General features: G+C 39.7%; 1 pseudogene; it reads left to right on the top strand.

Annotated features, from left to right (window-relative positions):
• Positions 1-15,676: 15,676 nt before the first annotated feature.
• Positions 15,677-25,138, top strand: LOC139720085 (tolloid-like protein 1; annotated as a pseudogene).

Genomic DNA, 25,138 nt, shown 5'->3' with positions numbered 1-25,138 from the left:
GATGACTGTTTTTATGTGTGTCCATCTTGAGCAGAAAATTGTCTGCAATAATGAGTGCATCATAACAGGAAACAGATAAAATTTCGTTTCGAGGTGCAACTCTCAATATTAATAAATATTTCAACCCTTTGAGTTTGATAACTTGGTGTTTTGCTTTGTTTATGGGAAATCTTGAGTCTCACAGGGAACAATGTTACAGTAAGTTTTAAGAAAGAACATGGCCAAGTGCGATGCTGAAGCTTGAATATAGTTGTATGGGCAGACAACCCCATTAAACAACCTTTTGACTGAGTGCAATTTCATTGTTTTGGTCTTGCTGCTACAGTAGAAACCCTGTTATAAAGAAGTCAGAAATAACAGAAACCCTCTAAGTCTTATAACAAGGAGATTTTGCAGGTCTCAACTCGTTTATATTTCTTTGTTTTTATATCCCGATATAGTGAGAAACCTTATACGGTGGACTCCCGTTACAACGATCGCAGTTATAATGAAATTCCAGTTACAACGAGGTAAAAATTTGGGCCGCAATGTTTTCAACTCTGTGCTTTGTTAACGTTTATTTGTTCGGTTATAAAAAAATTTCGATATAACGAAAGAAAACTGCCCGCCCCGAGGTCTTGGTTCTAACGGGAGTCCACTGTACAACAAGGCAGTTGTCATGGTTTGATGAGGTCCTTTTTGAATGAGGTTCCCTTGAACTGCCCATTTTTCTTCCTCTTTATGCCCCTGTTCCATAATCCTATCATTTAGTAGCCTTAGCACATGCCATTTGATGTTGCCAGGGTTGCATTTCAAGCCCTTTACACTTTCATCAGCTTTCCCATTATTGCTAGACAGAAAGCTCCGTCTGTCTGGAGGAGTCTTTTATTTTGTTGACGTTATCACTCTCCTCATGTATGAGGGAATCCATGAAGCCAGACACAGTCTCCGTGGAACATATCTCCGACGACCAGATACAGACCGATCTCTCGGTCAACATTATTGCAAGCTTTCATGCTGTCGTCATTTTAAGTTCATTGGTGCATCCATGTAGGATCTGACATCAAATTTGCCCTTTCTGTAGAACAATCATGGCCTGCATTTTTATTCTGTGTTTTTCTCATCTGTTAAGAATAAGAGCATGCTACAGCCACTTGTAATGTCCTCTGCCTCAAGTGCTGCATGTTTCCCGAAGGGAAGTATCTGTTAATTCGTATCTGTGGGCAGGTCCAAGAATGTCGTACCGTGTTTGCATTTGGGGGAACTTAACATGAAGTTCACATTTGCATGATCTAAGGCCTAATGATTATTTGTAGTGCTTGCAGGCTGTACCAACTACATTGTAGCATTTATTTTAAATGGGCTTACGGGAAGTTAACCCTTGTTGCAAACAATGGATAACTTTGTTACATTCATGACCTGGGGAAAAAAATGAAAAAATAAGTTTGCAATAATGGAACAAAATATTTCTTGTCCTTTCCCCATGCTACCATGTAAAAACATTTAAAAAAATCAAAGAGGATTTGTACAATTTTGAAACTCAGGGCAGGCCTGTCGAATATAACGTGCCACAATTTGTAATTCATTGGACAGTGCAGTTCCAGTTGGATTGAAAGTTTGTCATGGAGTGGGCCGTGTAATTTATCACAGGGATGGTGAAGAAAGGACATGTAGCAAATACTGTACAGAGACAAAACCAATATGAGCATACCGCATTGTTGGTGGAGCATACAGGTATTTTAAACTGGTATGCCCCATTTTTTGAAGTGAAATATGACATTGGACGTACAATGTCAGTAATTTACCTAGTGCCAGCCACACTGGTAGAGCTCTATATGAATCTGTCAAAAAATAAAGTATGACTGTGATAAGATAAAACAAGAATCAGAGTGTCTGTGCTTTGCTTGTTTCAAAGTCCAGAGTGCTTGTATCATAGGAGGCATACTTCTTATGTAATGTGTAGTCGATGTCAGAAGGGAGAGACTATTAAAGATAATAAAAAGTTTTGGTACCTCAAAAGCTTCCCTGAATTTCCTTGTCTTGGTTTGTGTTTCAGGTTAAAGTACGTTGTCTGTGAGAATTACTCGCCCCAAAGTGCTCTCATGTCTTAGTAGTCATGCAATAATGGTTTCGTACCAGAGCCGACGCTGTACAGCGTCGATAAATATTGTACGAAACCACTGACTGCGACCAGCAGTGTGCAGCCCATTGTACGCATAGCTAACTGCGACCAGCAGCCCCATACGCATAGCGTAATGGGGCTTCGCATTGTAGCATTCAGGATCATGACAGAATTAGTATCGCGGGTAAATGTCAACTTAAAATCCAAAAATTTCTTCGATTTGAAGACTTACCAATTAAGTTGAAGTATTGAAAACAGGCTTCGAACAACGTTTGGTTCTGCCAATAGTCCCTTTCTGTTCGAATTGATGACTGAATGTGACTCGGTCGAGAGGACCTTGGGAGAGCTACATACACTGGATACCATGGCCAGCGCATGCGCACACAAACATCTTATCCGTTCATGGATTTGAAATTTGTGTGCATGTTGTGTTCGCATGCACTGGCTGTAGTATTCAGTGTACTGTATGTAGCTCTCCTAAGGTCCTGTCGACCGAGTCACATTCAGTCATCAATTCGAACAGAAAGGGACTATAGGCAGAACCAAACGTTGCCCGAAGCCTGTTTTCAATACTTCAACTTAATTGGTAAGTCTTCAAATTGAAGAATTTATGGGATCTTAAGTTGACATTTACCCTGCGATACTAAATCTGTCATGATCCTGAATGCTACAATGCGAAGCCCGATTACGCTATGCGTATGGGACTGCTGGTCGCTATGCGTATGGGGCTGCTGATCGCAGTTAATTGCATGATTACTAAGACATGAGAGCACTTTGGGGCGAGTAAGTCTCACAGTGTTAGTTATATGAAAGGTACTTTAACCTGAAACACAAACTAAGACAAGGAAACTCAGGGAAACTTTTGAGGTACCAAAACTTTATATTATCTTTAAACCCCCTACAGTGTTCATCTCTCTGAAGTGGTCAGTATCAACTCCCTTACAGGTGAGGAAGTATTGGTTGCGCAGCGACCTTACTGATCTCCCCCAGTCATATATTTCACTGTGCAGAACGGCCTTGGTTACCACAGGAGCCCATTTCATAAAAAATTGATACAATAGCAACTCTTGCTGGAATGGCAATTGTCATGGTAACAACAAGAATTTCAGCTTCCTGATTGGCTGTTGCTATGAGAAGTTGCCATTCCAGCAGGAGTTGCCATCCTAACATCTTTTAGGAAATAGGACCCCCATGGTTTCCCATCTCACTGCACACATTAATCATCTTTCCACCAGAGTTATATAAGTTTCACCTTTTAACTGAATAGGTAAGAATTTTTGGAGGTAAGAATGAATGTGTGTGTGTGTGTGTGTGTGTGTGTGTGTGTGTGTGTGTGTGTGTGTGTGTGTGTGTGTGTGTGTGTGTGTGTGTGTGTACACATATTTATCTCTGCAAGAGATACAAGTCCTACACGTCTGTTAAAACCTATTGTACTAAAGATTTGTTCGTATGCATTATGCTTGCTACGTTCATCATAGATAGAGCTGTGTGATTTGGTAAATAAAAGTTTGTAGCTGCCAGCCTGTCCATAATGCCCAATATTTGGGGGGGGGGGGGGGGACCGTTTTCATACCACAAGTGTATTTTTTGTGTAGAATTCCCAAAATTTCCGTGGGATTTAAAGGACAAGTTCACCTTCATAAACATAAGGATTAAGAGAATGCAACAATATTAGTAGAACACATCAGTGAAAGTTTGAGGAAAATTGGACAATCGATGCAAAAGTTATGAATTTTTAAAAATTTTGTGTTGGAACCGCTGGATGAGGAGACTACTACAGCTTGTGAGTCATATGCGTACAACAGTATTAAGAAACTGTAAAAGAAAATTCAACATATTTTCACTTTTTTCGCATAATAAAGGAGCACTTGACTTGTCTCTTTCTACAGGCAGGGGGAATAATATTACCCATAACATTTGTCGGTAACGAGTTAGGGAAATGTGTACTTTTTTCAAAAGATGGAATTTTGTGAAATTCTCTTTATATTTTCCTTATATTGTTGTACGCATGTGACATCTCAGTTATTCATACACTACAGTAGTCTTCTCATCCAGCGGTTACTGCACAAAAACTTCAAAAATTCATAACTTTTGAACGGATTGTCTGATTTTCCTCAAACTTTCAATGATGTGTTCTACTAGTATTGCTACATTCTCTCAATCCTTATGTTTATGAAGGTGAACTTGTCCTTTAAAAGATGGGAACTCCCTCTAACTCGTTTGGAAACCCTAGTGAAGTTGCCACTAATGTGATCCCAAGATGTCGTTCTGAGTCAGAATAGAAAGTATCAAATTTTGGATATTATAGCTGTGTATTTATGTATGCCATAACGTACATTGTGTATTGTTTTGTTTTATTGTTGGAGTGTAACACGTAAACAGTCAGTTCCTCGGGAGTTTCGTTTTTTCCTCCACACAATATTTTCCCTTTTCTGTGCGCTTCGGGAATATTTCCCGCAGGGATGTTAAGTTGTATATTACACCTCCCACAAGGCAATATAAGTACATATAAATGTATTTCACATACAAATCCATTGTAGACCGATATATCTGTCCATCTACCCGTCTAAATGTGGTTCTATCTGTTTAGCCCCCCCCCCCCCCCCCCCCCCCCATGCAATCGCGCCTCGCAGAAGGCAGTCATCACTTAAAATAACAATGCTTCATTCACACCAGGGCCCCGTTTTATCAGAAGATGAAATCGATTTTAGATTTCCTTACTACACAGTCTGCCGTAGACTTACAGTTGAAATCAACTTTATAATCTATTTCAACTCTTCATAACACGGAGCTCTGGTGTCTTTGGTGAGGATTATGCGTGGATCGAGTCCACGCATTCTTTCTTCCTCTGACATAAATGTGTCTGGCTGCGAAAAGGCGCGTCCGCCCGTAACCTTCAAAAGGCCTCAATCTTTGGTGAATGCCGTTCGTGCCGTGTTTGGTCTGGGCTTAAATAGCATGGCGAGTCAAGAGCCAGATTTAAAAACTCTTCTTTCTGCGCAGAAGGGTTTAAGTGGATTGGACGGAATAAAGAGAGGGGGAAAGTGAAAGGAGGAGATGGGGTAATGGGGGGGGGGGGGGGTAAAAAAAAGGAACACACGAAGAGGGACAAGTCCTGAGATGAGACGACGGTGAAAAGAAGAGGATTGAAAAGAGAGACAGCCCGTCCCCATATCGGACAGAGAGAGGGAGAGAGAGAGAGAGAGAGAGAGACTACGCGTGTGAAATAAGTTGATGGGGTGTGTACGTGTATGTACATGTATATGTTTGTGTGCGTGTATATATGTGTGTGTTTGTGTGTGTGTGCATGCGAAGCCCCTCAGTCACGCTTTTAAAGCTAGCCCCCAGCGATTCTACCACCTTACACAATAGGCCCTGGGCTGAGCCGGAGATCCAGGCCCCATTCTAGATAATGAAGTGGATTCCCGACACGTAAATGTTATAAAGGAACACTGCTTTCAAACTCCCTTCACAACAAGTCTAAAAAATGTCGCACCTTCTTGGCATCTTTTAGCTCTGACATAAGAGTATAACACGAGTCCCTTTCACTTTCAGGAGTTATACAGTCACTAAAATTACACTAGACTTGCACATTTTTTTTTTGTCGTTATCATTGTGTTGTTATTACCTGAATCGTGCGATTACTTTTCGTAGTCGTGAATATGCTGTGATGAGTCTTCATTTTCTTGTGATTATTGTTATAATGATAGCAATGATATAATAACAGCAATATTATAATTATTATCATTATTATTATTATTATTATCATTATCATTATTATTATTATTATTTTTATCACCATTATCATCATTACTATTGCTATTAGTATTGTTATTACTCCCGCCATCGTCTTCATAATTTTATGATTAACCATTTTTGTATGCCATTTGGACTAGGTTTAATTTGTTGTGATTTAAAGGTGTATTAACGAATGAAGCTATTTAGATCGGTAACGGTGCCATGTGCAGATTCAATAAGCATTTGTGCATTTTCTCCCATTTATCCATTTTGGTTGTGTTTGTGTTACTAACATTTTTTCATTGATATTGTTAGATAGTTCAAGTTGAATTCATTTCCACATTAGGCATAAAAATGGTCATATACACAACGAACAACATAGGTGATAGTGGAGGAATCACAAAATGCACACAATAGAGGTTTGCTCATAGTGATCCCTTGTATATGAATAACACGGATTTGATTTACAAAGAAACATCATCAGTCGAAGTATGAGAGAGTAACAACTCATGCACGTAAAAGATCCCGCTTCATTCATTCATCGCAAAGAGCAAAGTGTTTAACCCGGTGATGTGTTCCCACCTCACATTCAACTGGACCCCATGGAAGACAAGCTTAACATAGCTGAATATTGGCTATCCAGCCATCTTCTCAGATGGAAATGAACAAACAAACAAACAAACAAACAATAACGTGTAAAACATACAAAATAAAAAGGGTGCAGGAAAAAATGAAATACCTTCTTCAAGTCTTAAAAATTACATTCAGTCTTCGAGTGTATTAACCAAATTGTTTTTTGATGAAGTTTCTTAATTTGAAAAAGACATACTACACTTAAATTAATTTGACAAATTATTCCAAAAGGTTGAACCATATATTGAAGATTGTGACAGTGAAGTACGATTAAAATGCAGGATGAATATTTCGGGCGTTGCTAGTATTGTAATTATGAACTGAACAATTCAAAATGAAATACTCATTAAACACTCTAGGTTTAAAAAAAAAATGCGAAATTTGAACATGAAATTGGCAATTTCCAAAGATATAAATTCATTAATGAGCATTTTTTTTTGGACAATAGAAGTGTGCTGGAGAAGACCATGAGAAGTGAGTTATGCGAATAGCCTGCTTTTGCAATTCGTGAACACGCTCTATATTCAATTTTTCTAAGAAGTAAAACCCCAAACAACATCACAATAAATTACACGGCATGAAACGCGTAAATGATAAAAAAAATATTTATGATATTTTGTGGTATAAAGTGCATTCCATCATCAATACGATAAATCCAAGCTAGTTAATAGCCAATCAAAGCTTTATTTATTCTTTCACTTCTTAGCTCTATAAGTTCATCTATTGTTTAAGAGTTCATGGTCATGGTCAAAGTCAAACCCAAATTGTCGTCAACTACAATCATCATTATTATCACTATGAATTATAACTACAAGTGTATCAATTTCGTCGTCACCAGTGGCGTCATGCATAGTCTTTCTGATAGCGCTTGGCATTATATATATATATATATATATATATATATATATATATATATATATATATACATAAACAGAATCAGGATCGTGGTGAAAAAAAAAATGGATGCATCATTTTGACGCTTTCGTGCCAGATACGATGTATCAGAAACTTAAGATGAGCATTTTCTGTGACAGTGGTGCACTTTATGTCAATATTCAAGTGTTCTTATGTTTCAGAATTAATGAATAATAGGAGTATATGTCTCGAATTCACATTTTAAACGTGAAAATCGAATAGCCATAGTTTTGATATCTTATACAGAATTTTTGTTCCATTAGGGTTGATAGTGCTCTATATAAGGTCGACTATTTGGGCGGAAAACCGAAGTGATCGGGCCGGATAAGTTACAACGCTTTATCACATATTAAATTGCCGAACTCCAGAAGAAACGGCGTTTGATTTCTGTGGAGGTATTGCACTTATGGTTACATCAGGGAGTTCAGTAAGGAAACCACGGGGGAAGCAGAGTTTGTAGATCCATGTTTACTGGAGATGGATATTAATATTCGCTGCTGACATGACCCGGCGCGACCCGGGCAGGCATGCTTGGTAACTGGTGTGGAAAGAAGCCAATAGACTTAGATCCTATTGCGGTATTGCGCCCGTAAAGCGCACGCCGTCAGTCCGCGTGCGTACCTCCGACGAAAAAGGTTTGCCCACGGAGATGACCACTTGTGTATCAAGGAGGTACAGCTGTATCTGCATATTATCTCCTTTGACTGTGATGAATGCCCAAGGAGCTCAAAGCTTCTTGCTATACCGCACCTCCGCACACCTCCGCGGTGTGGTCATCCATGGATACTTGGCGTCTTCTCTTCGGTCGTCTATTTTTGGGTCCTCCGTTCATCATCCTCGACAGAGATACCGGGGCGAGTCCTGTTTGCCCCCTTCCCCTTGTCTTCTTTGTCCAGCGCGTGGATCGATCAAATACGAACAATAGCCCTATGGAACTCGAAGGAAACCATTGGGCAAAAAAGTAGAGCCTGTACCAACTCTTGCGCATGAGTGTACATAACTTGTTGTTTTCTCAGTTCCCGGTGCTTGGGTTCCGTAAAATAAACTGTGCCCCCGACTGCGCTGTGAAGTTAGCAAGTCAACACTACAAGATCCCAAGCGAAACTTTAATTACACTAGGTGCAAGGTTGATGATCAGAGGTAGATTTTTCTCTGTGAGGATGACTAGTACTCAGCCTGTGAGTGACAACATTCACCCATCGTGGTAACCTTTAGAGGTAAGGATCGGAATCATTTTAATCTTAATTTGTTCTTTAATTGTTCCCGTAGCTAAGCAGATTAACAGTCACAACTCGGAGTGAATCGCCACATCGCACATCTTGGCATACCGCCGCCCACCCCCCCCCCCATTATCCGTAAGCCCTACTAACTGTCTTCTTCTATTATTTTTCTGCTTTCGAAAGTCTTCTGTTATTACTTGAACGTTTTTGAATGAAGGGTACAAAGCCTCTTATAGCTTTGCTCGAAAAAAATCCCTTTAGCTCAGCTTCTAAAGCCTATCTTTGAGCATATACTTCCAAGAGTGGAGCGAAAAGATAATGTGCTCTTCTCCATCGCTATTCATTTCCAGCCAATGGTGCTGCGTAAAATTGAAGATCGGAATCATTTTCCAGTTTATTTCAGCCTTCAACAAATACTTTGGAATGGGAATTTGAATACGCATCAATATATCGCTTTTTGCATGCCTGTCACAAATTCCGATAATCATATCTGAAAGGATTGGCACCAAAACGTCCCAATGAATTACCTGATCATGTCGCGAAAATTGGTCATGACATTTATGACGTGGGGAATGATACAGGCTTATCTTGGTCAGTATAGATTACAACTGGTATACGAAATAATATATTTCTCAGAGAAAACAACAAAAAAAAAATTACCTAGTGCACCACAATGGATGCTCATGCACGAATACGATTCAACTGACTTCAAAATAGCATAGCGTATTTGGTATAGAGTTGGATTTTGATAGCTACAATCTTGACGCACTATATCTATACACTTACAAATTATTTTACATCCTATTATCAAGTGATGATAAGGATAGCAGGGAAGGTGTCTCGCAACCGAGATACATTATTATTATATCGCGTCAGTAACAAGTGCGCTCATAACTTGATGTCGGGATATTGCGTGTGAATATACTTGCTAGACATTGCTATCATAGATTTGAAATAAACTGAGAAAGTAAGCCTCCAGCTGACAACGAAAACACTGGAAAGGGTAGTCGCATGTTTTCCGTGATTACGGCATGGTTATAATATTGTTCCAAAAGGACGAGATATGCAGCTGCGGTTATATTGCTGCATCACTTTACACAGAAATTGTTTTTGTTTTCAAAAATAGGGTTAAGATCAGGGTTAAAACATGATGATTAGACAGGATTGCTTCCTTTCCTACAGGATGAAACTATTTCGATTTCAACCTTACATTATTTTCGTATTTCTCAATGAAAAATGCATGAGACGTAACAAAACAAGATGACACATAATATCCAGCTGGGATGTACAATAGAATGTTACTATCATAGAACATGACGGTCAATGTATCAGAGTTTCAGTATAAGTAAAATGCTACAAAAATAAGACAGAACTCATACTTAAAAGCAAGCTTGCTTAGGCGTAGGTCCCATTATAGAAGTCTAGTGTGATGAGCAAGTATAGGGACCATGGATACAACTTAGAACCAAACCAAGGGAAATAAAGGACATTAGACTCGGGGATATTAGTAGCACACTGTATTATCATATAGCGTCATGCTGAAGAAGTGCATGATGGGTTCCTCTGATGCTTTCTCTTTTTTAGAAGGTTAATTATCGGTAATTGTGCCGGTTATAGGGGAAGGGGTCAGTATCCGTGCACATGTGAAGTCCAGACGACCTTCTCGCAGGGACCTCGTAAGATTACAATCATTTATACTTGTTGGTCTTCTTTATTGCCTCGGTCCATTTTAGGAAATTAGAACAAGCCGGGCGGACTCATGGGGCCAATCGTTTGTAAGACTTCACCACGGGTCTCATACAAAAACGCTGCGGTTGGGAAAAGAAATGTCTTGGAGAAAATTCAGGACAGTGTGACGAAAGCGTGCATGGTTTGGGAAATTTGTTGTCAAGAACTTCCAGCCTTTACACATTAACTATCAAGACCACTTTAGTTTAGAGATTGAGAACACCCAGAATTATATCTACACATAATAGGCAGCATTCATAACCACAATGATAACAGCAGTAACTGCAAGTGTGACTATAGAATTTATGGCAAAATGAGGAAATACTCTTCAAGTATAGGCCTACGTACGACTAAAAGAGTGCGCATTTCGTGAATATTATATATATATATATATATATATATATATATATATATATATATATATATGTATATGTATCTCAACACAAAATTGGTTAAGGATGTTGATAATGTTGATGCGATGCATATAACAGTATAATTTGCTGGCGCAAAATATCCGAACAGTGAATATTTCAGTTTTCACTTTTGAGAAAAAAAGTGTATATCTGAAAACAAAATTAACACTGAGAGTAATCACTTTTCTTCTTTTTTTCTTTATGATTTGATTATTTCACTTCTGGAGTTAGTTTCGAGTACCGTCAGCACGTATACTAGGGAAGTGCAACAGTTATTTATGTAAGCTTGTAAATTGGTTTCATTCTCTTGGTGAAAAAGAGCATTTGGGTTCACTCGGTGTGACTTTAATGTGTATCCTTTTTTTTTCATTATCGTTTATATATGAATGTATATTATCTCGCAGTAAAACATTTAAAGTCTTTAGTAGTGCACATGGGTTTTGATAATCGTGTGTAACGCTGTTGCAGTTTTCTTTTTCCGCAAGCTCTCAAAAATTGCAGGAGGCCTCTATTTCAGTCCCAATGGTAGGAAATTAAAATCGACATTGCAATATTGATGAATAAACGGATCGCAGAGATGCTTGAGTTAAGACAGGAATGGGTACGATTACGTTACAACATTTTAATCTGACTTTCAAGACGTAAAGGTTTCTTGCTATGCCAGCCTTTTCTAACGGAAGGAAGCAGCTGATTTCACAAAATCTATATAATTGTAGGGTTTAGACGAGATTGTTTGTTTGATGATGGGTGTAACACAAGCATGTGTGAAATCGACCACCATGTCGTCAACACAATGGATCTGTAAATAAGCAGGTGTATCTGAAAAACAAAATTCAAGTGTTTTGACGGTTGGTTTCCTTTGTAACCAGCATCAAATATAAACTCACCCTCGTCTTCAATTTACTCCCCACTATAGACTCATAATCTTATACCGAAGCGTAGAAAAATGATGATCATGATAATAATAATGATAATGATAATAATAATGATAATAATAATAATAATAATAATAATAATAATAATAATAATAATAATAATGATAATAATAATGGAATTAATAATAACGATAATTATCCTAATCATCATCATCATCATCATCATCATCATCATAGCATATATCATTTGCCAGTAGAGATAGTGCCTATATGATGACTAGTGTACTATAATCAAGTTGTGACATAAAACTTGTAGCTATCGCTTATTTCTTCTATTACCAACAATAGTGATTTGTCTTTACGTCATACCCATCAGGTCGAATTGACATTCCAAGACTGAATGTCAAATGACAGAAGTGACCGCAAACTATTGATCAAAGCCTATATAGTAGTCTCCTGTAGCCTGAGTCGTCGAGAAGAATTGACGTTTTAACAACCAGAACTTTTCGCTCTCATGTGTACACACTAATGTCGTCCTAAATTCGTAGCAGTTCAGTTGAATGGTCAGTTTTTATGAGGTAATAAAACAGATATAATGGGTAAAATATTTCAGCTTTTAGTTAAGAAGTCTATTGAGAAAAGTTCGACCTTTAAAGGGATGCTACGAGTAACGAGGTCTTGCATGTTGTGACCATTTTCCATGGAAATGATAACTAGCCTTGACAGAAGCCGATCCCTGCATGCGTTTGTTCATGTGTTAAATACGGTCACATAATGTGCCCTTTGCACACGTCCATTTCAATAAAACGGAAAAAAAAATCGTTAGGAATTAAAACTGAATACAAGTTGATTATTCTTATCCATTTCCAATCCTATTCGCCAACACCATTAGCGACATTACTTTATCACTGCTATATCATTAGTTTCCTTACTTTTGGATACTGCATGCTTGCAAATAAAAACCTACATCTGACATGCACAATACAATGTTAAATTGTTATTTCACTCGCGATTTTCCAACTATTCTATATCATTAAAGATACAGTATGTCCCCAAAAGAATTACAAATCGGATTTTTGCATTGATAACTTCCAATATGATTAAACTATCTAGATGCTATTTCAGGGTCTAAAGATATAACATCTTACCTATATTTTGCAGAAAACCCCATTCAATTTGGTTAAGTGGTCACAGAGAAATGTGAATCGATGTTAAGCATGTGGTGGATGTGATTCTTCCAAGTTTAGCACTCGGATGCTCTTGGAACTGCATATTGATGTGTGAACACTATGGACATAACTGGTAGGGAAGGGGTTCCTGACATGCTCTACAAAATTCTAATTTGTCTTTGACAACTGAAGTAAATTGGATGGGGTTTTCTGCAAGACGTGAGTAATAAGTTATAGTTTCATACCCTGAAACTGTATTTGCATTGATGCACTATTTTTAAAGTTATCATTGCGGAAGCTCCTGTTGTAAATTTTTGGAGGACATGCGGTATATCTAGCGCACTTAGTACTATCGCTGTAGTTCTCAGTCCTTTTACATTTATCCCTATATCCTAGATGTACCTATGATCTTTACTACAAACTGTGTCATTTTCTTTATCTCGATGCTCATGATGATAATAATCATACTGATACTGAAAGTTGTTATGACGATGATAAAACCATTGTCACTAGAAATGATAACGATTATCACCATGGTGGTATTATGTCACCATGTCTCTGACATTATCTTGATAATGAGAAATGAGAATCGTGATTTATGCAAGAATCTATACTGTTGAAATGAAAATATAGATATGAGTTATCTAATGATGTCAGCACCTCACAATTTTCCATTGATCGTGTACCAAAAAAAAAAAAAAGATGACGAAAATTCAATGTTTCTGTTATCAAAGTGTAAAACATGATGTTATTCATGGTTGAATAACTTCAGAGTAATGATCTGTTGGATATATCACTTGGATTTGAGACTGAGATTAGAACGTAATTGCGTTTGAATGAAAAACTGGGAATTTTGAAATTTCACGTACAAGCTGTATGGCAAGTTGTTAGGGGATGACATCATCACTTCACTATTTGCATATTCACATTGCAGATCCAAATGCGACACTTTAAAATGTCATCACTTTCTTAATTTTGTTCCGATTTTCAACAAATATCCATTGCTATGCTAAGAAAACTTTACCCCTTTTTTCCAGACAACTTTCAACTGCACTGGCATTCCCCTTTAATCATAATGGTTATTGTATTCATTGAGTTTGCCACCGTCACGAAATAGACTGTTATCGTTTGGTTATTGTTATTGAGATATGTCTCTCTAAATGCATACTTGACACATTTTCCTGTCAGTTGGTCAAAACATTCTTTTGAGGTCAGGTTGATACACCCAGCACAGGGGCGGATCCAGGAATTCCGGAAAGAGGGGGCGTTTTTACAAAATTAAAGGGGGGCGCACGCACCCCTCCCCCATTTTTTCTTTTTATTTCTTTTGTTTTTTCAACAAATAAAGGGGGGGGGGGCGTGCGCCGGTTGCGGTCCTCTCTGGATCCGCCCCTGCAGCATAGGGTGGTAGTAAAGCCACAGATATAGCAAAAGGTATTCAATTGTAAACGATAATTCCTTCTTCGTAGGATTAAGTCAGGAAATGAAAACAAACGCAGACAACGGAATATCGGAGGGATTTTCTTCCAGCTCCTGAAAGGACATGTTAATGTACTGACAGGCTTTGAATTTGTATCTCATCCTACTTAAATTTGTATCACTGTTATTGGACGAAGAGACTTTTGTCGGCAAACTCCCTTCATGTTTCTCCATTAAGCCACGTCCTTACGACTTTGTAGTGTCGGTATTGTACACTGCATGTGTAGACAGTGGGTTGTTTGTGAAGTCTGGGCTTTTTTGTATATGCCTCCACCAACAAGTGTCGCCGGAGGCATGTTTTAGGGTTGTCCGTCCGTTCGTTTTTTTGTTTGTTTTTTTTGTGTGTGTTTTTTTTAACAACGTAACTTGATAACTGTTTGTGGTATCCAAATGAAACTTGGCATCGTATGTATATGAATGAGCGAAGCCGTGCCTATCACCTTGTGGGCACACGCGCTCAAATTCAAATGTCATAAGTCAAGGTCAAATTCTAAACTTTCACTCTTACCCGTATATCTCTGCAATGGCTCCAAGTATATATTTTCATGAAACTTAGTGTATATATATGTATTACCAGGCAGAAATTATCTGGGGAAATTAGTTTCTCGTCCGTGAGGTAAGTGAAAATGCTCTAAATTCACCTTCTTTTTTTCTCCGTGTACATAAAGATATGGAGTACATGTACATAATTATGCAGTACGTATTACATGTTTTGCCTGACAATGATTCTTTTGGAAAGTTTTAGGTCATGAGGTCAAAGGTTGAGAATCACATGTCAGTTTAAAACGCTAATATTGCACCGTCTACTGCTGAAATTGATAAATTGTTTTGTCTATTTATACCTTTGAGTGACTCAATGTACACACTTGTCTATACATGCATGACCACTCATTGTTTCAGTAAGGAAAGATTTGGGGCATAGGGTCAAAGGTCAAGTAAAATTGCTAACGTTTCATTATTTTTCTCCCATGTTTTCAAAATGGCTGAAAGTATGTTTAAAAACGAGTGTATTGCCAGATAGTAACTGTTTGAATAAAGTTGTGGGCCATGGGGTAAAAGGTCAATGGTCAGGGGTAAAATGAAATTTGGTTCAAGGAATGTAATTTCGATTTCTTGCCTACTACACTCATGCGAAAAAGTCGTCTCACACTGTCAAGATGTACTGTAAACATTTTGGGAGAATAGCGGAGGCATATACCAGTTTCCTCAGCAACATTTCTAGTTAGCCCTATTACTTGCTTTGGTTGACTTATACAAATAATTGAATAACAGCTATAGCCGAATAACTTGTGCTTGATAGACTTAGCGACTTATACAATGATGTTGTGGTTTTGAGGTCTTATGTTTGATTTCTGGCAGTTTAAGTCGTCTTCTTCGTTGACGTTGTTGTTGTTTAAATAAAAGGATGGATCCAAGAAAGCTGACCTTGCCAGTGACAATCGCCTCGCTATTGATCTGTCTACGATGTGGTTGCGTAACATCGTGCTCGGAGACTGAGGTCTCGCTGAGTAGCGATGGCCAGCTGTACGTAATTTCGTCTCCATTCTTCCCCGACGACTACCCGTCCGACCTCGACTGCAATTACCACATGGTTGCTCCAGAAGGTGAGAGAGATCGTTCCGACGTTTGTGACGTATTTTTATATTCCCTTATTTTTTTTTTTTTTGGGGGGGGAGTAAATATTTACCAATAAAGATATTGATTCTCTCTCCAGACATACACGGTATCATCAACTCTGTTTGAAAAAAAAAAATCTTCAGTAACACAAGCTTATCTTGAAATTTAACATGATTGTACTATTATTACAACGTGTTTTGCGTAGATATCCGTCTGTATGTAGCACGCAAATCTTGTTTATATAACTTAAGTAATTATTCGCATAGACGATACTGCAGATCATTCACGCGATTTAGCCTCTGGGCTGTTGTGTCAGTACATACCATTTTTGTTTGACCAGAATAAACCAATATCTACATCATCATCAATATTAATGACGATGGAGGAAATTTCAACGATCATTCTGGAAGAGGAAGAGAAGAGGAAATTTCAACAGAACAGGAAGAAATAAAGAATGGTTGGAGAGAATATTCCTTCGTCTGCAAAAACACCATGCAAAATCTGACTGGAGTGCAAAAAAAGAACCGTTTGAAATAGTCTACAAACTGTAATCAAATGTGATATCAGCATTATGATAATCAACTTAAAGAACATTACTTATTTCTGTTTGTTCAATACAGAATGCCATGCAATCAGATCTAAAGCGAAAGAAGGGTAATGATAGAAAGTTCTGCATTGAATGGTTTTCAGTTGTTGTTATGTTCATCATTTAGTTTAGGTTTGCGCTTGCATTGCATGAAATTGCTGTCAGTTTCTCTATTAATCACCCTCAATTAATCCGTTGAGTATAGTCAATCCGTGCAAAGAATACATATTATTGTTCAAACCTTGCGACAAACCGTACAATCTGAGTCTTAAAAAAATGTTTCGGGAATTCACTCTGTGTATGATCTGACGATTGGAACTTCGCTGCTTTCAACAAATTAGATCGACTATACTAACATCCTTCATATCTAAGTTTTGGACGATTAACGCTCATAGAATTCAATTCAATTCAATTCAATTCATTTATTTATTTCTCATTTTCTTTCCAACAAAAACATAACACAAGGTAAATCAGAAAATCCATCATAAGCACTGTACAGTACAACAAACATAATATACAACAAACTAATAGAGATGAATCATGTATACATAACGATATATGGAACAATATTCACTTTATAATCTCTCTTTCTCACTCTCTCCCTCGCAGGTCGGCGCGTCCGACTCTACTTCACCTTCTTCCACCTCGAGAACGCCAACGATCTCGAGCTCTGCATCTTCGACTACCTGGCCGTCTACGACGGTGGATCCGACGGCGACGCGAGTTTTTGGGAAGTTCTGCGGGCGGGACGACCCGCCGACGCTCGTGAGCACTGGACGGGAGATGTACATTGTCTTCCACACTGACTCATCCATCGAGCAGGGCGGATTTAGGGCGGAGATTACGGATGTGGATCAGAATTATGTCGGTAGGTTTTGGTCCTTACACCATTTGTTACAAAGGTTGTCACTGAATGCAAGGCTGACCACAATGTACATGAGGAAACTTGATGTTATATCTATACAGAAAAAAAAGAGATAGAGAAAGTAACTAACACGTGTATTTTGTATGGCATTGATTTGTTGTATTATCTGAAAGAATGTGTGATATTTGAAGAAGAATTTGAATTGATTTGAAAAACAAACAAACATACATTTGTATATGAACATTCGTGATCTGTATTGTCATAGACCCGACATAGGATGGGATGGGCATTACAGGGAAATAAGAGCGATGATTTAAGGAAATCACTGTGTGATCGTGTAAGCTTGTTTACGAACTTTCCTTGTTGATATGCAACCTTTATAAAATTTAAAATTATTACGTGCAAATAGAAATTATGGGCAGATACCAGAAACAATATAGACAGAAAGATAGATAGATAGATAGATAGATAGATAGATAGATAGATAAATTGAGAGAGAGGGGAGGGTGGGAGAGAAGAGCTCTGCACTACTGTTACTGTAGTTACAATAATGTGTGTTTACATTTGCCATCTCAACAAGTCTCGTCTGCTCTTTGTAATGTAATGACCCTCTTAAGAGGATCACCTCGTACCAGCTCTTGCGAATCACTGCTCTGCAGCTCGTGAAGAAGCAATCGCGCGCTTTAAAAAGGCATAAGTATCGGCTATCAGAAATCTGCTGAATACATACCCACACGTGTATAGTCCATCACGAACTGACAGAGACCCGCCTTCGTTCAAAAGATGGGGCAGAGAATGCCATTTGAAGCACTTTAAGTACGATAATATAACAATTTCCCATAGATTTGACACATGGAGTATCTACATAAAGTGTTGTATGTTTACTCGACAGCAATCTTAGGTCATTCTACATTATTCCCCAACTAGATGTTCTGTACTGGTTTTTAAAAGCCTTCTCGTTGCTTATTGTGACACATCATAATGGATTACAGAGAAGCATGCGTATAGATGACATGATTGCTGGTAAATCTGCCATATTTGAAGCGCTTTTGGGAACATAATACACAACTTAGATTCAAACATTTTCACTCTTAGTCTATGATTGCCATTGCAGCATTCACTTTACACTCTGTTTCTCGACATAGGCTGTTAAATGGGGGGGGGGGGTATCTCCTTACCCCAAAGAAAATAGTGAGTTGGACCCCCCCCCCCCCCTTGGACCTGTTGCCCCCTGCCCCCAAATGATCTAATGTGAGAGCATCACCGTTACTGATCATATCATCTATGGCAATATCATAAGTCCTGGTTAATGATATCCCTTTTGTTAGTTTGATTTCATTTGAAATAAATTTTTTGATACCAATATGCAATGAAACGAAATACAATACCTTCGTATTCTCTTGCTTCTTTGTTTTCCAGAATTATGAATATTCATAGTCATCAATTCTATTCGTAATCAACTTTTTGCGAATGTCCCGTTTGTTTACGCAGAGCCCGTGCCGACCCCGGCCCTTGGGTCATGCTATCACACATACACGGAGGAGTATGGAGTTTTCTACTCACCCGGATTTCCAGATTATTATGGCAACGGCGAGGAGTGTCTCTACGTCATCTCCAGTAGCAAAGTGGACAACACAATACTGGTATGTGCAACAAAATACCAAAAAGAAAAGCAAAAAAAAAAAAAAAAAAGATCCAAAACCGATAGCGTCATCTGTTATCGAGATAAAACTTGTCAAAAGTAAGCCCCTAACCCACTTTTTTGCAAGTTAACATCTCCATTTGAGTAATAATATAGACTATTGAATTTACCATCTCGTTCTTTTTATCTTGTCTACTGCAGCTACGTTTTTCCGTCATTTGACCTCGAGCCGTCGTACAACTGCGTCTACGACTACGTTGAGGTGCGTGACGGAGCCACTGAGGCAAGCGCCCTCATTGACCGATACTGCGGCTCGAGCTCAACTCTTTCGGAGAACGCGGTACGTGTTATCACCTGTGTCAATGCAGTAGAAGGGATCAATGGAGATTTTCATTTACGTCAATAAGACTGTAAAAAAACAAACGCACACACACACACACACACACACACACACATACCTCGTAAAAGAAGGCAATCTAGGTAGCCTACCTTTGACACAATTTCACCACACAACTGTAACCTCTTGGAAATTGTCTTAATGCCAGATCTAGGATGATGTGAAATGTTTGTTCATCGTCATCACCATGCCGACTTTTAATAGCTCGTCATAGATACTAGTGGCATACACACATAGATGTGTATACTAAGGGATCACGCTTAGTGTTTCGAGATTGGCGCTCTAGTAGTGCTTCAAGTGCAATTCCACATCGTTTTAAAGTTGGCTTGATAATGATAAAGGTTTCAACACATCTAGTCTTGAGGTTTGAAATTTCTGTAATTTGTCTCCATCTAACAAATGAAATTTACAAAATCGCAACTACTGATCTGTAATTTAACAAACATGTCGTAAAAATGTGTCACATTTGCCATATTTGCTGTGTTAGGAAATCTTATCAATCAAAGCAGCCCACAGACGCATTGTTTAATCGTCAACTAGCTCTAACATCAAGTCAATCAAACAAGACATCGTTCAGTCCAATGATAATTCATTGATAGAGTTAAGAGCCATGTGGACCAAAACGTAATATTGCAAGAAAGGCGTCCTGATGCGTCCAGAAGACACCGCAATCCAACGAAAACCAGAACTTCTAGTAGTACCCTGTCATCAGGGAAACTAGGGAAAGGCGGACATCTGAAGAGCTAGATAAAGGGGGGGGGGGGGAGGGGAGAGAAGAAAGAATGAGAATAATTCATGTTACATTTTCACTCTCCTTCATGCTGTTTTAGATCGAGTCCACTGGGCAATCGTTGTTCGTTCGGTTTCGATCGGACTCGTCGAGTGTGTTCAAAGGCTTCTATGCCGAATACGCCGACTCGGACACCGGACTACCTGACCAAAGCACTGATGAGGAGGGTGCTAACCAGTTCTCCGGTGGGTGCTCTTAAAACTATTGTGGTATTTTTTGCGTATAGGATCCTAGAATCGTTCTTATAAGTGATAACCGCTCGAATTTAATGAATTCAACAAAGACCCTATACTGTAATGACAAAGGCATTCATTGTAATGCGTATACCATAATCATAATCTTTTGCGCGCTATACACTGCAATTACTGTGTCTTTAAAGGCACACGAACCCGGGATTCAAGAGGGTTTTATTGATGGCATGATGGTCGCCGCCATCTTTATTGTAAAGATCTGCAATACAAAACCAGTTAACGGGAACAAGGGCCAAATCTAGAAACAAACTGAGACAGGCGTTACTTCGACCATTTCCGACATGTGATCATACGAATTGATTTCATTCTGACATTCGGAACATGGTAGATGCGTGAGCGGTATGGGTCCATGCTGCAGCGCCTACTTAAAACATTGGTCCGTTTTCCTCGTTTGTGTCTGTTTTAGTTTTAATGAATACATATCTGGAAACAAACATAATAATTAAATGTTTCTCTGATTTGAATGCTGGTGGAAATATAGCAGTCCATGGCTATTCAATACAATAGTTTATAAAGAATAGTAAAATAGTATAATTATGATTATTTGCCCTTTCTCTGGATTGCAGTGTGCGACCTGTCACACGCTGTGCTAACCGAGCGAGGTGGGACCATCGTATCCCACCCGTCCTATCCGGACGGGAACTATGAGAACTCGCAGTACTGCACCGTGACCATCATCGCGTCCCGAGCCCATGAGAAGATCTACTTCGACCTGATCGAGACGGACATGCCTCCCGGTAAGCCCGACATAATTTCTTCCCAGTAAGCCAAGCCAGCCTCCCGGCAAGGCCGGCGTGCCTCCCGGGAAGGCTGGCATGCCTCCCAGTAAGCCCGACATGCCTTCCGGTGAGCCCGGCATTCCTGCCGGTAAGCCCGACCAGCCTCCGGTAAGCCCGCCCGGCATGCCTCCCGGTAAGGCTGGCGACACCCGGTAAGCCCGGCATGCCTCCCGGTAAGGCCGGCGCCACCCGGTAAGTCCGGAATGCCTACCGGTAAGCCCGACATGCCTCCCAGTATGCCCGGCAAGCTGAGCGAGAGTTTGTGTTTCTTGCAGATGGCTTCCATGGAAGCACAGATCTGTCAAAATTTGCAGTCGTCTTCCACCTAAATATTCATTTCAAATTTCTAGTGAATGTCAGTATCCAAGGAAAGGAAAAAGGGAAGAATAACAAGGAATTCGGGTTCATATAAATTGATAGCAACATCATCGTAAGCCCTTATAGGCAAAGAAGTACGAAATTATTTTTGAGTTATTCAACATCGTAATCGCGACTCGTAATCAGTCATGTTGGACTTTGACTGGTTGCAAGCCAACCATTTCGCAGAGGAGAAAGGAAGAGAAGGGAATCGAAATAGAGAACAAATGGGAAAGAGGGGGAGAAAGAGAGAAAGGGACGGAGAGATCAGGGAGTCCCATTGTTCATCATGATTAAACTTATTCTTGTACTCCTTCCGACAGCCGCTGACTGCGGAGCAAGTGGGGACTATGTGCAACTGCTGGACGGGGACAACGGTGTGCAGTCATCCCAGACCCTTGGCTACTTCTGTGGAGACGCTGTGGGGCGCTATTCAACCCAGAATTCTTTCGGTGTCGTTCGGTTCATATCGGATAGTGTGCCGAACTCGGCGCTGAGCGGGTTCAAGCTGGTTTACGCCATCTATTACGTAGGTGAGGGACAATTCTCCAGAAACATTTCAAAGATATCCTCGAGAAACGTGAGCTTGGTTTTGAAACTCGAGTTTGCCATGAAAGAAGACGTAATGTCGTGTTCAATGTTGTTACCACCTAGCATCTGATATTAGGGTCTATTTTACGCATTTGCTACAACTGCAGTCGCTCTTGTTCTGTTATGTCATTTCGTATGTACTGGTGGGGAGCTGGGAGTCATGTCCATTTTGCAGTCATTGATTTTCTGTGAAAGGGTATTAAGTTTCCAAAACTCTTCTGTCTTTGGTCAGTTTATGATGATGTTAAAAAAGCAAAGGTCACAAAATACGACACACCATAATTCGAACTATTATGATAATGACCCTCCAAAAAGATTCTCCCAAACAAGGCGTATCAGTAATTGTCTTTCATTAATGCTTTCGCGCGGTACGATTTTTCTGACCCAAGTGGTCACATTCTACCTTGATTGAATATTCCAGGCTACAAAACAAATATTCCTCTCATACTCGATTCACTCCACAATTATTTGGAAATACAATAAAAACTTTCGTCAAAGATATTTTCCTCCAACTTTCCTCCTTGCATTAGATACTTTTGGCAGTTTAACGAATATGAAACTTATCTCATAAAAACACGTTTCAGAACAGATTAGGAGGGGCAGGACTACAGTAGGCCTATACTAGTAGTACATTTAAGGCTGTTTTGTTGACATTTTTCAGATCAGTACGGGTGTGACGAAGGCGACTGGCATTGTGACAACGACCGGTGCGTCGACGAGGGGCTGGTGTGTGACGGCTACGACCACTGTGGAGACAACTCCGACGAGGAGCTGGGATGCCGTGAGTGACCACCTTTCTAGTCTCCATCCCCAGTCTTTTTCATGTTTCCCTGAAAGTTGCAGGACCTCTGTCAGTATTATCATTGCCATTATGACTTCACATTGATTTTAAAAGATGTCGTTAAACATTGTTAAACACTATCAGTAAATACAAAACACCATCTGTGTTTTTTTGAATATCGATAACCCCTTAGTTATTTGACCGTGATGCAACTTTGAGTTTCTGTTGGCCTGCCGCCATATCGCATTGTTGCCGATATCTATTTCCTTTCGTTACAACATTGCAAGCACTTTGAGACAGTAACTGAGACTCTCTGTGTTATAAATGCAGCTTCTGAGAACAGATGTGATACCGCACTTGACATCCGAGCGGGAATTATATTTTTCCCGAGATATTATATTTACCCTATAATGTGCAGTGCTGAGCGAAAATGATAGATATTGTCTTTGGCGGAATATGTAACTCCTGAGGGACTGTCAAGTGTTATATTACGTCAGACAGGGCAATACTTGTTACATTTTGAGCCCCGTCGGCAGCCAGTCCCTGATGTGACGTTATTGTTCACAATATACTGATTTCGATCCTCGCTGCTATAGTCACGTGATATCCTTATGAGCAATCACCGACATGAAGTTATTTAGACCATTTGAGTAAAGACTATATTACGGAGGATATATCACATCCTGGGTTCTTTAAGTAAGATGTTTCACCCCGACACCCCTCTCTACCCAAATAAGCAAACATTTATTCGTTTGGTCATGCTATCCATATAGGTATACTGAAGAAAAGCAATGCAAAGACCAAAATTATCACTAGCACATGATTTATATTTCTTTCTTGTCTCAACACAGGGCGATCGTCAGGAAAAACTTGGAAAATAGCCGTGGGTGTTAGCGCAGCAATAATCGCCGTTGGAATAGCGGCCTTCTGTATCCTGTACAAGATGTCGAACCGGAAGCCAATCCCACAAGGCTTCGGAGAGTCCTCTTCATCTCTTTCGATGTCAAGGTTTGTAGTCATCACAGTGCATCATGGGATTTATTATCTTTTTCCCGCCTTTTCAATTGTGTGTCGAGAAAGCGGGAGGAGCTGATGTATATGATATACAAATAAAATCATGTGTTGAACTCAAACCACACGGGGGGGGGGGGGGGGGGGGGGGAGGGAGTCATAAGCAATGAGGATTTGGGATGTTCCTTTTATGTTTTCTTTGTATCGTTCTACTCAGGGAAAAATCACAATTTACTTTATGCATATTTTTCATCTGGAAAGGAGAGCACGTGGAATCAAGCAATACTTCAAAAATATATTCTGATTTTCTTCACACTTTCGCTTAATGTTCCATTCTTCTTCTTTTATTTTTCATTCACTTAAACCACACAAATGTGGAAGAAATCTCCCCTGTAAGTTGCGTACAAGTGCTTGAAAGAACAATACGAATACAGAAGTTAGGGAAAACGTTGACGAAAAGTTTAGGCGTGCAAGGTATGCCTGAAAAGGTTTGTATTATAATTACATTTTTTTTTTCGACGGGGGGGGGGGGGGAGAGAAAGGAGAAATGAGTAATTGTAAACCCAATTCTCTACTCAGAAGGATGCAAAATAGATAAAGCGTTCTCCCAGTCCACTTATCGTCATAAAATTCTGAATCTTTGCCAAAACTGGTGGTCATGTTCAGCTCAGAAACAAATCTGTTGACACGAAGATGTCGAAGTGCTAAGATATTGATCAAGCCTACTTGTTCTTTGTTAGTGATTGACCCTTTGTACAAATGCAGCCCTGGTGTATTTCAATTTCAATTTCATTTCGCAGAAACAATAGAGTGTCAGATTCACCCCGTGAAAGAGGCCTAGTCAACTATACGGTAAGCGGCAGGATTGGGGGAGAACTCGACAGTCCTCCGCAGTACGCCTCCGTCTACGACCACCGATCACCGGAATCTACGCCGTCAGCCCCGCCTTGGGGCACGTCATCGTCATCACCTCCGTCGTACCTCGAGCTCGGGAGCGGCGGACAATTCCACAGCGTCACCGGCTTGTCGGCACCTAAGGAGCAGCGACTCGAACCCATTTCAAGGGGTCCGTCATCGCCGCGGACGTCGACGTCGACAACGACGACAGGGGCTGGGGCTGGAATCGACATGAACGCGTTGCCAAAGGGGAGGGCAAACGCCTTACCGCCGATAAAACGTGGAGGCAATGCGGATACATGA

The sequence above is a fragment of the Diadema antillarum genome, unplaced genomic scaffold (assembly GCF_040938485.1).
Source record: "Diadema antillarum isolate AM-2024a unplaced genomic scaffold, OU_Dant_1.0 scf00000120, whole genome shotgun sequence".
In the NCBI taxonomy this organism is placed as follows: Eukaryota; Metazoa; Echinodermata; class Echinoidea; order Diadematoida; family Diadematidae; genus Diadema; species Diadema antillarum.
The sequence above is the reverse complement of the archived record's forward strand: the minus strand, read 5'-3'. Positions and strand labels throughout refer to the sequence as shown.